A 16,925-nucleotide genomic window follows, 5' to 3' on the forward strand; every position below is an offset into this window, starting at 1 on the left:
TTTCTTTGGTTTATGTTTTTGAGTTAGAAATGTAATTTGTTGGGGCCGGCCTGGTGGCACAGCGGATAAGTTTGCATATTCTGCTTTGGTGGCCTGGGGTTCACTGGTTGCAATCCCAGGTGCGGACATACACACCGCTTGTCAAGCCATGCTGTGGCAAGCATCCCACATATAACGTAGAGGAAGATGGGCATAGATGTTAGCTCAGGGTCAGTCTTCCTCAGCAAAAAGAGGAGGAAGGAAAAGAAATGTAATTTGTTTATAGTCATTCTTTTATTTTCATTATATAGATATTTGAAAGCTATAAGCTTTTCTGTAATTGTTGATTTATTTTTAAGAGATTCTGATATGTATTTTCCATTATCATTATTTCTTTAGAAATTGAGTTCAATTTGTAAATATTTTCCATTTCATCCAACACTTCTTTAATAGCACACTTTAAAATTTCCAGGTGGAAAGCACTGTTTGTTTTCTGATTTTGTTATCAATTTTCATTTTATTATAGTATTAAATACTATTATTGTTTAATTAAAATATTATTTGCATTTTTTCTACTTTATTATTCTATTGAGGAGTTCTTTGTGACATATAAAGTCAGTTTTTAGGACTGAGTCCATAAGTGTCTGAGAAGAAAGTCTATTCTCTCTCTCTCTCTTTTTTTTGCTGAGGAAGATTCACCCTGAGCTAACATCTGTGCCAATCTTCCTCTGTTTTGTATGTGGGTTTCTGCCACAGCATGGCCACCAATGAGTGCTGTAGGTCCACACCTGGGAACCAGACCCAGGCTGCCAAAGTGGAGCACACCAACTTAACTACTAGGCCACAGGGCCGGCCTTTATATTCTCTATTTTTAAGGTGTAAAATATATCAATATATCCATGAGATCTACTTTATTTATTATGTTGTTTAGATTTTCTATATCTCTACTTAATTTGATCCACTAGACCTGACTTGGCCTGAGAGAGATATGTTAAGGTCTCTTACTTTTATTGTTTTTTTTATTGTGAGCTGAGCAGTATGATTAATTCAATGCTTTCCATTTGCGAGTCAAACAAATAACAAGATATACAACAGGATTCCTCTAAATGATACATTTATTTCTGCTAAAAACTTTCCTAGGTTCTAATCCAGGGACTGCCACTACTAATTTTATGCCATTCGGCAAATATTTTACCCTAAGGCCTCAATCTTCTCCTGTGTAAAATGAGGTGAGTTAGGGAATATTTTTTAATCCAATACTCTATTTACCAATTCAATAAAAGTGCTTTTGAAATAATGTCCTTCTAAGCCCCAATATTACTGATGAAAATAATTGCAATAACAACTATCATTTGTTGAGTGCTTACTGCATGCTAAGCTCCACCCTTACCGCTTTACATATATGATTTCATCGAATCACGGCATATTCGTTTTAATTTTTTTCAACCTCTAGAATGTTGGACTCTCTGATTCAATTGGCAGAAACTCGATCGATTGGCTCAGTATTTTTGGAGACCATATACTGCATAAATTGGCAGTGTACACTTGCATACTTTTGGACACAACTTTCTACTTGAATCGGGACAATGGTCAGAAAGATCACATCGGTCAAGGGAGCGATTAGCCAACATTTATTTCTGTTAGTTTCCAGGTTTGGCAGGAAATAAGACCAGAATGAGATAAGGAGCTCAGGCCTGTACAGTGATGGGTGTGATTGAGCTCTTAGACAGAGAGGAACAAAGCTGTTTTCCTGGCCAGCTATTTTCATCCCAGGCTCACACAAGTGCTCCCAATGTGGTACAAATATTGTGGCAAAACACTGTTCCTTGAGATTGGCAGAGTTAGCATCCTAACAAGGAGTGTTTAGCTCTAAGCCAATCTCCTTTTGTCTTTAGTAGTAATGTTGTCAATAAAATAGAGGCTAGTGGTAAGATAGATGGTCTCATGCTGCCTCAAATTAATTAATATTATACCTGCCTCTTTGGCTAAAGATACTTTGTGTTGTTCTTAAGTTTACTTATCCATCTGGGCAATCATTTAACACTATTATCTCCTTTACTCTCACGGTTGATAAAAGATGATACTAGGGTGAGTACTCCTTCCCTCCTGCCCCCCCACCCCCGCTTCTGTGCCCTCAGCAGAGACTCACTTAATAGTCAACTTTGCCAAACCCAGATGCAGCCCCACAATCTTCTCAACATGGCACCCGAGCACAAGACTAGAATTTACTCCCAGGATAAAATTCCTTGCCATTCTTATTTAGGTACTCTGCATGCAAAGACAAGGAACTCACAGTCTAGTGTGGGATACAGGAATGTAAACAACTCTAGTTCAGAGAAATCCAAGCTGTGACAGAGAGGAGTTGCAGCCTATGTTCAAGAGTGCTGAGTTTAGTTCCTTCAGAGGCATGAGGATGTCCAACTCGCTTGAGTGCCTCAGACCATGTTTTTTGTCCTGCTCAGAACAACATGCCAGTATGTATTGAATGTCTGCTTCAGTGGCTCTCACCATATGCCACAGCACGCTTGTGTACCAAGTCACAGATGTGCTTTCAGTTTGATCAATTTGCAAAACTTGTGTTTACCACAATTGGAGCTGGCTAAGTCTCTCAGGTGGGCTGTCGAGGTGAACGGATACTTTGCTATAAATATAGAGCCCTGATGTAAATAATAGCGAAGAGGCATAACATGACTTCATGCGATCTTACTGGACTATGGCTGTGTTTTCGTGCATGAGAGAATGTGGGCACAGCTGGCTTCATGGCAACCCTTACCCCGTAGTCAGAGATGCAAGCATAGCAGCCATCCATTTACATGCCCAGGGTCGTGTTTCAAAAGAATCAGGTGTGTCTCTGTTTGGCTTAGTATTACATTTTATTTTCATTTCAAAGTGAAGAGGATCTGTTCCTGTGCTCTTCCCATTAGTCAGATTTGCTGATTTAAAAGTAGGTATTAATTTCATGTCCAAACTGACATGGCTAGGAAACACTACAGGTAATTAGAAGGCTCTAACTGGGGACATTTGAAAACATTTTGAGACATTTTATTCCAGACTCTCTTAGGTGCACTAGACACAACATGAAACAACAGTCCTTTAACTTTGAAGACTTGTAGCATAGATGCCTACAAGGGAACAATAATTAAAAAATTATTTATAACATTTTCTCCAGCGACTGTTGCCATGATGATTTTGCAGCATTTACTGTAAAGGAAGCAACCAAGGTAAAATGGAAATGAATAGAATGAATAGAACAAAGAAGGAAAATAGCAGACAACGCTTTGGAGACAGCTCTGAGAACCCTGGAGCCCAAGCTCTCCCCAAAACAGGCTCTGTGATTTCCATGTATTGTATCAGGCAAAACAGTGCTGTGAAAAGACACACCAGGACCAGAAGGATCTTCTTGCTTTATAGACCTTTGTTGTTTCCAAACCATTAATAATAAATAACACGAACCTAGGTAGACCAAGAAGAGAAGAGATATTACTGGAACAATTACCTTGGAACACAAGAAATGATGGGTAGGGGCTGCCCGTGGCCGAGTGGTTAAGTTCGTGTGCTCCTTCTCAGTGGCCCAGGGTTTCCCCGGTTCGGATCCTGGGTGTGGACACGGCACGGCTCATCAGGCCACGTTGAGGCGGCGTCCCACATGCCACAACTAGAAAGGACCCACAACTAAAAATACACAGCTATGTACTGGGGGGATTTGGGGACAAAAAGCAAAAAAAAAAAAAAAGAAAAAAAGAGGTGTACATAGGTAATGTGCTGTTTTGTGAAGAGTTGAGTTATTGACTGTCAGTAAAATGTGCATTTCAAACAACTCGTCTGAAACATTCTGGCACAGACGTACAAGTTTTTGAAATAACTGTTCCAAATTGTGGGTACAATTTACAACCAATTTTTTCCTTTAATGTATATTATCTGAATGCATTATCAAACCTCTAATAATCTCTGCTCCTTACCCTTTAGTCTGGGTCATAAGCACCGAACTTAACTAAGTAATCCAGGAAAGAGTCTGTAGCCACACAATATATATGAACTTGAACTTTTAAGAAGTTAAATTTGATTGCCATACAAACTCAATAGAGAAACACTTTAAAGTCACTGCTTCTTTATGTAATAATAATGAGCTGATACAATACCTTTCATCTAGGACCTCGAGTGCTTTAGTAATAATGTAATAGCAGCCCAGGAGGTAAGTGGGAGCCAACTGACATCATCCTGAGTCCAAAAGCACTGAGTAATTTGTTGGAAAATCAAACTGGCACCTGCAGGACGCATTCCCAAGAATCCAGTTTCCACTGAGTTTCAGACCTGGAAGATGTACATCGTGTCATGAGATTGAGGCCCTTCTCCATCCCCTGCGTCCAAGGGGAGGGAGGGACCCAGTAATGGGCATTGTTAACAAGCACCTCCTCTTCCCTCTAGGTGACCCTGAGGTCCGGACCACGCTATTAGAAATCCTGATCCAGATCTTAAGGCCATCCAATCCGAATTCCTTTTTACAAAGAGTCCACAAAGGTTCAATGACTGGATCAAGATCTCGTAGCTAATTTGCAGACACGCTGTTTTACCCCGACTTCCAACACCCAGGAGTCCAAGAATGTTAGAGAAATTTCTCCCTGAAATCTGCCAGAAAAGCTTTTTTGAGGGAGTGTGTGACATTTCCTCCATCCCCCGCCCCCGGTCGTTTACCTGCATTCTAGTTAGCATCTTCCTCAGACCATCTCAGAGGTTCCAAAGCACCGAAGGAAAGTTGCCCGCCCTGGGCTGCCGCGGGGCCTGCGGGGGGAGGCGGGCTGCTCCGCCCCCGGCGCTCGCGGGCGGGCTCGACAGTGGCCGCCGAGCGGCGAGCGCGGGACTCGGCGGCGGGCGGCGGGCGGGGAAGGCGCGGGGCGTGGTTTGCAGCTTTCCGAGCGCCAAGGAGCGGAGCGCGCTCTGCTGCGCCCTGTGCCTTCGGCTGGACCGAAAAAGCGAGCGGGAGAACGAGCAGAGGGCGCGATCGCGGGAGCAAGGCAAGCCGGGCGCCGACCTGGGCCGGCCCCGGCCTGCGCCCTCGCCCCTCGCCGGGCTGGCCGCGGGTGAGCGCGGCCGCGGGGCCCCAGCACCCCAGTGCGCCCCGGAGAGAGCGGGCTGGGGCGGGGAGGTGGGGGCGGGAGAGAGGGACGGGGGCGAGGGCGAGGGAGGGAAAGGTCCCCGAGCCGGGGCGGGGGCGGCGGGAGAAGGGGACCGACCTGAGGCTGGGGTCCGAGCCCGGCCACGGGAAACTTTGCCCGGGTGGGGAGAGCGGGGTGCGTGGAGGGCGCCACAAACTTGTCAGCGGGCGGGGCGCTCCGGGGATTGGAGCGAGCGCCAGCGGGTGGCGTTTGTCTCTCCGGCTTCTTTGTGTCACCTCCGGGCCCCAGCCTGCTGGTTCGCCGGGCTGGGAAAGGGGCTGCGCGGGGGCTCGGCCCTGATCCCCCCGCCGCCCCCGCGGGCCCAGGCCCCGGCGCTCGGGGTCTGCTGATTGTTTTCTGTCCTCGCGTCACGCCTGGGCGGGAAAGATTTTGAACGCCGCGTGAGACAGAAGGCGGAGAGCCGTGGCGCGGAGATCACCGAGTCGTGGGCGGCGCGGGGCTCGCCCCGGGTCCCCGAGACCCCGCGGGCCGGGGCGCACCGGGGCTGGAGAGGGCGCGGGGACCCACCGGCCCGGGCACTCGGGGAACCGCGGCGGGCGCGGCAGCCAAGCGCCTCCGCGGTGGGGCCGCTCGGACGCTCGGATTATAATTCCATTTTGATTGCTTGGGGTCTTTGTTGTCTGAAATTGCCTTGAGGGTCTGACGGTAGCACCTTCTCCTTCTTAGGTGATTTTTCTTCTATTAAAATAAAGCGGGGACTGGGGCACTTGTGTGGAATCAGTGCTGCTCAAAACAACATTAGCCACCTTATTCGATGGAGGTTGAGAAGTCCTCTGTAACATTTGCCTTTGTGGGCGCCTGTTATTTCCGAAAGTTATTATTTCCCCTCCCCTAGTGGAAGGGAGCGTCTGAGCCAGATGCCGGCGGGCACGATTGTGTACAAGCACCGGCAAGTCTGAGCCGAACTGGAGGTTCTTTCTAGCCGCTCAATGCTTTTGCATCAGTTTTTTTTTCTTTTTTTAAAGTTTGATTTCAAGCAACTTTGTCTGCTTTTCTAGAAGTTCCCACAGCTCCGAAGTCCTCCTTTGCAGATAGAATGTGACCGTGCTAGGATGGCTGCGACCACTTTTAGGGGTGGGGTTTGCAGTGAAACGCCTGAACCACACCTGGCCCTCTCACCGCCCGGGGCCCTGCCCCTGAGACATTGTAAACATCAAGGGAGAGTGTTCACCTTTTATGAGATGGGACATTTGGTGTGTTTTTATACTTGGATGCATGACTCTTTCTTTAGTTTTCTTTCTGGAAAACTCTCTTGAGACTCCCAAGGGCTCTTCCTGAAATAATCATTGAACTGCCTTAGCCTCGCCATTACGCCTCCCGCCCCGCCCTCCCCCAAGCACCCCTAGGGAGAAGGGAACAGGTATAATCTTCAAGTTTTTTCTTGGTGAAGACTCTGGAGATGTCAAAAGTAAAAAGTGGGAGTTCTTAGTTCTTTGTCCACATGTTTAAGTTAATGAGTTTTATGTGAGTTCAGCAAAAATCAAAATCAAACCAGTTTGGATTCAGCTCAGCCTTGTACATTAAAAATATTTTAAAAACATATCACGTGAATGAATTTCCCCGGGTAGAAATTTTACAAGCATTTCAGTGCATTAGCGCTAACTGTGTTTGCAGGGTATCGCAGGACGTTTAGAGAACTGAGTCACAATGAGGTTATTCTAGGTAGTGGGGTTCTCAGTAGTGTAACCTGAGAGTTTAATGTAAAGCTTAAAAACAGAATCAGTCAGGTCTTAATAAGTAAGGGAAAGGGTGAAAAGCAATGGATTCACTTGTTATGCATCATATGTTTTAAATATAGGTTTACAATAATTTCACAAAATTATTCATTCCTTAGTTTACTCACACAAGCTCTTACCTTATGCCAGCCACTGTGCTGGACTCTGGGGTTCCAAATAATAGTAGTTACCATGCATAGAATGCTTATTTTGTATCAGTAAATACTTTACACGGATTACTACATTCATCTAGTAAGTACTTAGTGAGTGCCTGCAACGTGTTGTGCTAGGTGCTGGAGTTGTCACATAACTGTGCACAGGACAGCTAGGGTTCCCGCCCTTGTCTGGTGGGGAAGATAGGCAGAGCGTAAAAAACATTACCAAACGCATCACAGGTTTTGGAATCAGATCACCTCACTCTGTTCCAAACCCTCCGATGGCTTCCCATCTCCCTCTGGGTGAAAGGCGAAGAGCTGACAGTGGTCCCCAGGACTTAGCCCCGTGGTCCTCCTCACTCCCAATCCTGTCACCTTTTTCATTACCTGCCGCTCTTCTTACTCAGACTTCTACAGCCAAACTAGCTTCCTTGCTGTGTGAGGGCCTTTGGACTTGCTGTTTCCTCTGCCTGGAGTGCCCCTCGCCCAGCCCCCATATCTGTAAGGTTCTCTCCCTGACCGCCTTCACGTCTTTGCTCAGTGTTAATTCTGAGTGAGCCTTCACGAAACCGCAGATTTAAGCTCACAACCACCCTTGCAACTCCCATTCCCCCTTTCACAATGTATTTTTTTTTCTCCGTAGCACTTATGACCATCTGACTAACACGTTCTACATTTTACGCATTTGTGGTCTGTCTTCCCCGACTCGAATGTACACTCCCTCGGAGCTGTTGTATTCACTGTTGTGTCCTCAGAATCTGGAACGGTGCCTGGCATACAGCAGGTCCTCACGAAGTTTGTTGAGTGAATGTTGTTGGATGGAGAGGGGAACAACAGGATGCTGAGACATAGAATAACCAGGGGCCCTGTGTGAATATAAGAAGGCTTCTCTCTGGATCCAGGGGACATGTAAGCTGAGGCTTTGATAGGAAGGAGCCAGCCCTGTTGTTGTGGGGTAGGAGGTTGTGGAGAAGAGAGAGGCGTAGAAAATCAGCAGAGGAGACAGCATGCGCAAAGGCCTTGAGCCAGGAAAGAGCTGGTGGTGTGTGGGTTCACTGGAACTCAGAGAAGGTCGTTGTGGCTGAGCACTGTCAGCTCGAGGGAGAGAAGTAAATGAAGATAGAGTGGTAATCAGGTGTCAGAGCATGCAGGCCATGGTGTGGATAGATTCACACTGAATCCTCATGTATACCTGTTAGCCCTGTTTTATAGTTTATAAAACTGGGCATCAGGGAGATTAAGTAACTTTCTGAGGTTACGCAGTAGGTGAATGGCACAGCCTAGGATGGGAAGCCAGGCTCTCAGAGTCCAAAACACTGATATTTGACCACCATGCCAACATCAAAAGACAGTCCCTGTGCTGATGGAGCTGTTTGTGTCCTGGGAAGACATGCCATTGCTGTGGCAGTGCCAGAAAAGATCCATCCCTGGGGGGGTATGGGGGGAGGGGGCCCTAATTCTGCCTGGGAATGGGGCAGACCACTCTGGAAAGAACTAAATCGTTTTTCCTTTTTTTTATTATTATGAAAGATTTCAGATTAGCTATATCTTAATTAAGAAATAATGTTAATATTAAATGCAGTAACCTTGAGGGCTTCACTGTTAGCTTTTTTTTCTTGCTTTCACATCTACCAATGACCTGTGTCATATGCCTCCTTTCCTACTTTCACCAAATACAGGATTGTGTCTGAATAATGTAAAATCGCTTATGTTTAAAGCCTGTAATTCTTCGAGAAATCACAGGTTCTATTCTTCTTTTTTGATTGTTGTTATCTTAAATTGTCCATACTTTCTGGTTTTGTGTGATAATCTTTAAAACAACTCTATTGAGTAATTCACACATAGTAAGCTGTACATATTTAGAGTGTAAAGTTTGCTAAGTTTTTGGCTTGTGTATAGACCTGTGAAACCTTCGCTCTCTGGCCCCTCCCTCCACCCTGCATCCTCCTCCTCCAGACAACCAGTGATGGCTCTGACCCTGTGGATTAGTTTGTGTTTTTAGAACTTTAGATAAATGGAATAATACAGTATGTTCTCTTGTTTGTTTGGCTTCTTTCACTTAGTATAATTATTTTGAGATCCATCCATGTTGTGTGTATCAGCAGTCAATTCCTTTTTCTTGCTGAGTGGTGTTCCATTGTATGGATATACCCCAGTTCATTTATCCATTCACCTATTGGTAGACATTTGGGTTTTTTCCGGATTTTAGCTATTAAAAATAAAGCTGCTTTGAACACTATGTACAGTCTTTGCTTAGACGTCTGCTTTCGTTTCCCCTGGATAAATGTCTAGGAGTAGAATGGCTAGATCTTATGGTAGGTATGTGTTTAGTTTTTTAAGAAACTACCATACTTTGCTAGAGTGTTTATATCATTTTATATTTCCAAACTAGTGTATGAGAGTTCCAGTTGCTCTGCATCCTTGCCAACACTTGGTATGGTCAAGCTTTTCATAGCCATTCTACTAGATGTGTAGTGGTATCTCATTGTGGTTTTAATTTGCATTTCCCTGATGACTAATGATGTGCTTATTTACCATTCACATATCTTCTTTGTTGAAATTTCTTTTTACATTTTTTATTGGGTTGGCTGCTTCCTTATTATTGAGGGTTTTTTTTTTTTTGAGGAAGATTAGTCCTGGGCTAACATCCACTGCCAGTCCTCCTCTTTTTGCTGAGGAAGACTGGCCCTGAGCTAACATCTGTGCCCATCTTCCTTTACTTTATATGTGGGATGCCTGCCACAGCATGGCTTGATAAGCGGTGGATAGGTCTGCACTTGGGATCTGCACTGGCAAACCCTGGGCTGCTAAAGCAGAGCGTGTGAACCTAACCACTGTGTAACCCGGCCAGCTCCCCTTATTGAGTTTTGAGAGTTCTTTATATATTCTGCATACAAATCCTGTATCAGATACATGATTTGCACATATTTACTTTCGGTCTGTTGCTTGTCTTACATTCTCTTAACAGTATCTTTGAAGATCAGAAGTTTTAAATTTTAATGATGTTCAATTTATCAATTTATTTTTTCATGGAGTATATTTTGGTGTTGAACCCAAGACGTCTTTGCCTAACTCAAGGTCACAAAGATATTTTCCCTAAGGGTTATAACACTGTAGGAAACCTCTATAATAGAGTGTAAAACAATAAAGTTTTTTTATTTTACATTTAGGTCCATCTACTTTGAGTTATGTTTTGTTTATGGTGTGAAGTATGGGTTGAAGTTCATCCTACTGCCACTGGGAACACTTGGCAATTTCTGGAGATGAGATAATACCTGGAAACAATGTGTCTTGGGTGGGGGGCATTGGCATCTAGTGGGTCAAGGCCAAGAATGCTGCTAAAGATCCTACAATGAACAGGAGAGATCCTCTCAACAAAGAATTTTTCACACAAAATGTCAGTTGTGCCAAGGTTGAGAAACCCTAGGCTAGAGGTTTATCAATTTTATTGACCTTCTCAATGAACCAGCTATTTGTTTCATTGATATTCTCTCTTGTTTTTCTATTTTCTTTTTAACTGATTTTCACTCTGATCCTTATTATTATTTTCTTTCTTCTACTTCCTTTGGGTTTAATTTGCTTTTCTTTTTCTTTTTCTTTTTTTTTGCTGAGGAAGATTCACCCTGAGCTAGCATCTGTGCCAATCTTCCTCTTTTGTATGTGGGTTGCTGCTGCAGCATGGCCACTGATGAGTGGTATAAGTCTGTGCCCAGGAACTGAATTCAGGCCACCAAAGTGGAGTGTGTTGAACTTAACCACTAGGCCACGGGGCTGGCCCCTTAATTTGCTTTTCTTATTCTAGTTCCTTTAGGTCATTGATTTGTAACCTTTTTCTTTTCTGATATAGGTGTTTTGTCCTGTAAATTTCCTCTTAAGTTTTGCTTTAGTGACATGTTACGAATTTTGATATGATGTGATTTCATTTTTATTCAGTTCAAGATCCTTTTTTTTTTTTTTTTTGGTGAGGAAGATTGGCCCTGAGCTAACATCTGTTTCCAATCTTCCTCTTTTTGTTTGAGGAAGATGCTTGCTGAACTAACATCTGTGCCAGTCTTCCTTTATTTTATGTGAGATGCCATCACAGCATGGCTTGATGAGTGGTGTGTAGGGCCACACCTGGGATCCGAACCTGTGAACCCTGGGCTGCCAAACAGAGCATGTGAACTTAACCACTATGCCACCGGGCTGGCCCCAAGATACTTTTTAATTTTCCTTTTGATTTATTCTTTGACCCTGGGTTACCTAGAAGTACATTATTTAGTTTGCAGATATTTGTGGACTTTCCAGAGATCTTTCTGTTTTTGGTTTCTAGTTTAATTCCGTTGTTGCCAAAGAGCAACTTTGTATGACTTGAATCCTTTTACATTTACTGAGAGTTATTTTATGGCTCAGAATATAATTTATTTTGGTGAATGTGTTCTGTGCATTTGAAAAGATTGCGTATTCTCATTACACCGTGTCAAAGGAACATACCATCAACATGACATCACTATGCATGTTAACCTTGATCACCTGGCTGAGGTAGAGTTTGTCAGGCTTCTTCTCTGTAAAGTTGCTCTTTTCCTTCTGTACTGTACTTTTGGGGAAGGAAGTCTCTATGTGCAGCTCACACTTAAGGAATGGAGAGTTATGCTCCACCTCCTTGAAGGATATTGCTTTTTTATACAATGTGACAGTCTTTGCCTTTCAATTGGGGTGTTTAGACCATTTATATTTAAAGTGATTATTGATTTGGTTAGGTTTACATCTATAATCTTGCTATTTGTTTTCTGTTTTTTCTCATCTGTTCTTTGTTTCCTTTTTCCTCTTTTCCTGCCTGCATTTGGATTAATTGAATTTTGTTCGTTTGCTTGTTTTTGAGGGAGATTAGCCCTGAGCTAACATCTGCAGCCAATCCTCCTCTTTTTGCTGAGGAAGACTGGCCCTGAGCTCACATCCATGCCCATCTTCCTCTACTTTATACGTGGGACACCTGCCACAGCATGGATTGCCAAGCGTTGCCATGTCTACACCCGGGATCTGAACCTGCGAATCCCGGGCTGCTGAAGCGGAACGTGCAAACTTAACCGCTGTGCCACCAGGCTCGCCCCCAATTTTTTTTTTAAAGATTTTATTTTTCCTTTTTCTCTCCAAAGCCTCCCAGTACACAGTTGTGTATTTTTCTTTTACTTTATTTATTTTTTATTTTTCATTTTTATTATTTATTTATTTATTTCCACGGAAGATTAGCCCTGAGCTAACTGCTGCCAATCCTCCTCTTTTCGCTGAGGAAGACTGGCCCTGAGCTCACATCCATGCCCACCTTCCTCTACTTTATATGTGGGACACCTACCACAGCATGGCGTGCCAAGCAGTGCCATGTCCACACCCAGGACCGAACCAGCGAACCCCAGGCTGCCGAGCAGTGGAATGTGCGAACTTAACCACTGCGCCACTGGGCTGGCCCCAGCTCTTGTTCTTTATTTTGTTATTTTAGTGGTTGCTTTAGGGTTTATGGTATACATCTTTAACTTCGCACAGTTTACGTTCAAGTTTAATATTGTACCGTTTCATGGATGGTATGCAAACTTTGTAATTGTGTATTTCCATTTCTTTCCTCTTGACCTTTGTTTTATTGTGAGACATTTTACTTTCTTTTGTTATAAACACCACACTGCATTATTATTTTTGCTTGAGGAGTTAATTATTTTTTAAAAGGATCTAAGTAATGTGAAAAAGTATATATTTACCCATGCAGTTACACTTGTTATATTCTTTATTTTACTATTGTTAAATGAAAATAAAGAAATCATACATACTGAGGTTATTGGATTCACATGTATAAATATATATTCTAACTTCACAAGTTAGAATAAAACTTAAAGAAGTAGTGAAATTCAGAAATCAGAGCATAGTTCATTTTCTTAAACTAAATCCACTGACTTGTCATTGAGCAGATCCTTGCTGTGATAGAAAGATTCGTCAGGATGCTGTGGGCATTACAACGTCCAGAACTCCTGGACTTGGAGAACTCTGCAGACAGATGCTGCTGAGTGTGATGTGCTGCTTTTCTTGCCCTTGGGAGGCATTAGGAGGAGGAGGTGGATGGGGCAAAGGAATCGGTCTGCCCGTGTTGGCATTTACCAGGCTCTGAGAAACTTTGAGAGATGAGTTTGAATGCATTTCTTTCTTTTGATGATGTGTGAGATGAAAATACTCTGTTCTAGCTCCTCAGGTCAAAGTGACACATCTGACAAAAGTGAGCCTCCAGCTTCTGCTTGTCGATGCCCATATTTGATCGAAAACTCCAGTCTGAGACACAGTTCTTGGATCTCTCTAGAATTGGACATCCACTTGTTGCTCTGGTTCCAGCTGCCTTTTAGTCTTCCTGTAGGTACGGCCAGTGTTCGCAGTTTGTCATCAGCGAGCAGCTCCCTCCTCACCATCTGGGTGTGTAAATCCACTCCTATTCTGAATGTTAATACATTGACAAATACTCAACTATAAATGAGTGGAAAAATTCAATTCATTCAACACATGAATTTATTTTGTAAACATTTGCTGAATCTGGACTCTGGCATGTTGGTGAAAATTTATGTCCGTTGCCCTGTGAGAGCCAACTGTCTAATAGGAGAAAGGCCCACAGGCAGAGGAGCATGCACTCCAGTGTGGTAATTGATGATCATTACAGTGAGACATGAACAGGGCAACACAGAGGAAGCTTAGAGCAGTGCTTCTGCAAGTGTGGTCCAGGCACCAGCAGCATCAGACCTACTGAATCAGAGACCTTGAGGGTGGGGCCCAGCATCTGTTCAACAAGCCTTGCAGGTGATCCTGACATGCTCAAGATTGTGAACTACTGGCTGTAGAGGAGTAGGTGATCTCTGAGATTTTTCTTCCAGCTCCTAAATTCTATGAGGATGGTTTAGAAATCTGATTTTTATCCTGTTGACTTTAAGGGCGGTGTTGGCACTAATGAAGTGTCACATAAAACATTAATTGCGCTGTGGGTAAAACAGAAATTCAAAATAGTCAAGTTATGCTAGACACTAGAGCAAGTGTAAATTAGGTTTTAAAAAACTTTGTTATGAAAAATTTCAAATGTATTCAAAAGGAAAGATAATAGTAAAATGAACCCCTGTATAAACATGACCCAGTGTCAATAATTATCAAATCCTGCCAATCTGGTTTTACCTTACCCTCACCTATCCCCCCATGCTGGATTATTTTGGAGCACATTCCACACATATCATTTCACCCATAAATAAATTTGAAATTATTTGAGCTATTAAGATGCTAGAGATGAATTTGAAACTGAATCACATATAGTCATTTCATGGTTACACATTAAATTATAGATAAAGTTTATCTAGAATTCAGTTATACAAAAAAATGAATGAGGGGGTTGGCCTGGCGGCATAGTGGTTGGGTTTGCATGCTCCACTTCGGCAGGCTAGGGTTCACAGGTTTGGATCCTAGGCATAGACCTACACATCATGCCGTGCTGTGGCAGTGTCCCACATGCAAAATAGGGGAAGATTGCCACGGATATTAGCTCAGGGCCAATCTTCCTCACCAAAAAAAAAAAAAAAAAAAGAAAGAAAGAAAGAAAAAGAAAGAAAAAAGATAAGTGAAGCAAAACAGTAGTGTAGACACATGTACATATATTCCTATCAACATAAAATTCATTAAAATTAAATATACTGGTTACAAGAGCTTATACATTTTATCAAAATATTTTATGTACCCTCATCATCATGATAACAATATATGCAATTTACTTATATTTAATATTCCAGAATAGGAAGAAAGAATATATGCTCATGTGCTGCCAAAGTTGAAATATTATACTTGAAGGGGAAATTTCAATTTGAAAGGCAGGTTTTTGGGACTGGAGGTATTATAAGAAGGTTTTGCCAATTTCTAGGCAAATTTTTAATATATTTAAGTTAAAAATTTTCCTTACTCATTTCAGCAGTTATGTTGTCTCCTTTGGAAAGAAAAGGTATTCAAATTTAGGGATGGACCCTCACCCATTTCCAGTGGCCTTGACAGACCACAGGCTTCTGTGATTTGGTTTTGGGGATGGAGAAGGTCCTTGGCTCAAAGGATGGAATGCTGTCTGGAATTCCACCAGTTAATTTAATTGAACTTCCTCCCAGGTTGCTTTGATCTGTTTTTAAACTACAGATGGCCCAGAAAAAAATTAAGAATGAACAATATATGTTTTTTAAAAAATTGTCTCGTTTGATGTGCCGCACACAGTCATTTCATCAGACTTAGTGACAACCTCTGTAGAGCTCAGGCTGAGATAGTTTGTGTTTGGAGAGGGGGCAGGATTAATCCACAGACGCACTGCTGTTTTCTCCCACTTTGGCTTTGGAGTACAAGTTGTGATATCTTGAGGAAAAGCCAGTTGCATTAGGACTAAGATCTTCCTGTTTGGCTGCTTCTGTGTGATACATTAATTAGTGGGTCATACCATAGGAGTTAGCTAGTTTTCATTTAAAAATGCTAATTGGGCTGGCCGGGTTGCACAGTGGTTAAGTGCGCACATTCAGATTTGGCGGCTCGGGGTTCGCCAGTTCGGATCCCGGGTGTGGACATGGCACCGCTTGGCAAGCCATGCTGTGGCAGGTGTCCCACATATAAAGTAGAGGAAGATGGGCATGGATGTTAGCTCAGGGCCAGTCTTCCTCAGCAAAATGAGGAGGATTGGCGGCAGATGTTAGCTCAGGGCTAATCCTCCTCCTCAAAAAAAAAAATGCTAATTACTCAGAAGTAATTTTTTCTTAAGTGTAAATTGCAACAAAATAAATAAAGTTTTTCAAGACTGTTCCCCCAGCCTCCAAAACAAAAACAGAAACAAAACCCCAACAACTCAAATGCATCTGAGCTCTTAGTACTATGGCAGGTTAGAGCCAATGCATGATGGGATTGGTTGATAGAATTTTAGTACAAAAATTTGAGTTAGTGATTCAGAAAGAATAAAATAAAAAAAGGAATGCCTGTTATAAATTCTGTTTATAAGAGAGTTAAAGGTGTGTTTTATTCTTCACACTTGTATGTTGACAAAGAAAATAGATTACTAGTGTTCTCTTGTGTGAATGTCCTTTGTAGTCACTCATTTGATGCCGATGAGTAAGAATTTGTCATCTGTCAATAGACCTTCATTCAAATGAAAGCCTGTTACCTTTGTAGTCTGCGTACTTTTTTCATTATAGGCAGCTTCAACTCAAGTGGGTAATAATTAATTTTATAAATAGTGTTTAGTCCAGAACTGATTCTATTTCCTTCTGAGCTGGATGAAAAGAAACTCCCGAATGCGGTTTGTAACCACAGGTCGATGATTTGGTTAGAAGACTGTTGGCGCTGGTGTCTGAGAACTGGAAGGTAAGCTTGCTCCTTTTGTGAGTCATCGTGTTGTCTCACATGGCTGTGTGTTTTCTTAGCAACTGCTGCTGCTTTCCGGTTTGACCAGGGAAAGTATGTTTTGAAATGACCCAACACATTCTTTCAGGTTATATATGCCTGTTGAACCTTATATACTTACCATTAATGTGTGTTTCATAGAGAAGGAAAGATTTAGTTCTCTTCTTATGCCTACCTTCCAAATCATTTTTTTTTCTGATCCGTTTTTCAGGGGGTTAAGGGTAGGGTAGGGAAGGAGAAAAATAAGTGGGAGACTGTGGATCTGTTTGTTTGTGACCCTGGACTAGAGCAGAACCAAAATGGCCTCCGTGTGCTGATAGGATAAAATCTAATGTACTGGGGTCTCGATCTTGAGTAATACTCCCATGTCCGTAAGGACTAAAGGAACAAGTGAGTTTGAGAAATGTCTGTGGTGTAGTGCACTGGTTAAGAGCACAGCTTCTGAAGTCAGACTGACCTCGGTTCAAATCCTGGCTTTGCCATGTACTAGC

The 16,925-nt window shown here is 42.8% G+C and overlaps 1 protein-coding gene across 8 annotated transcripts in view; it reads left to right on the forward strand.

Moving 5' to 3' along the window:
* The first annotated feature begins 4,788 nt into the window (after nt 1-4,788).
* Nucleotides 4,789-16,925, forward strand: part of SYNE2 (spectrin repeat containing nuclear envelope protein 2) — a 296,778-nt gene continuing 284,641 nt past the window's right edge. For all 8 annotated transcript variants that reach the window (XM_023627878.2, XM_023627880.2, XM_023627881.2 and 5 more), the window contains exon 1: nt 4,789-5,057. The gene's annotated coding sequence lies outside the window, so the exon portion shown is untranslated. The remainder of the gene's footprint in view (nt 5,058-16,925) is intronic.

This window comes from Equus caballus, chromosome 24, assembly GCF_041296265.1.
Source record: "Equus caballus isolate H_3958 breed thoroughbred chromosome 24, TB-T2T, whole genome shotgun sequence".
NCBI lineage: Eukaryota > Metazoa > Chordata > Mammalia > Perissodactyla > Equidae > Equus > Equus caballus.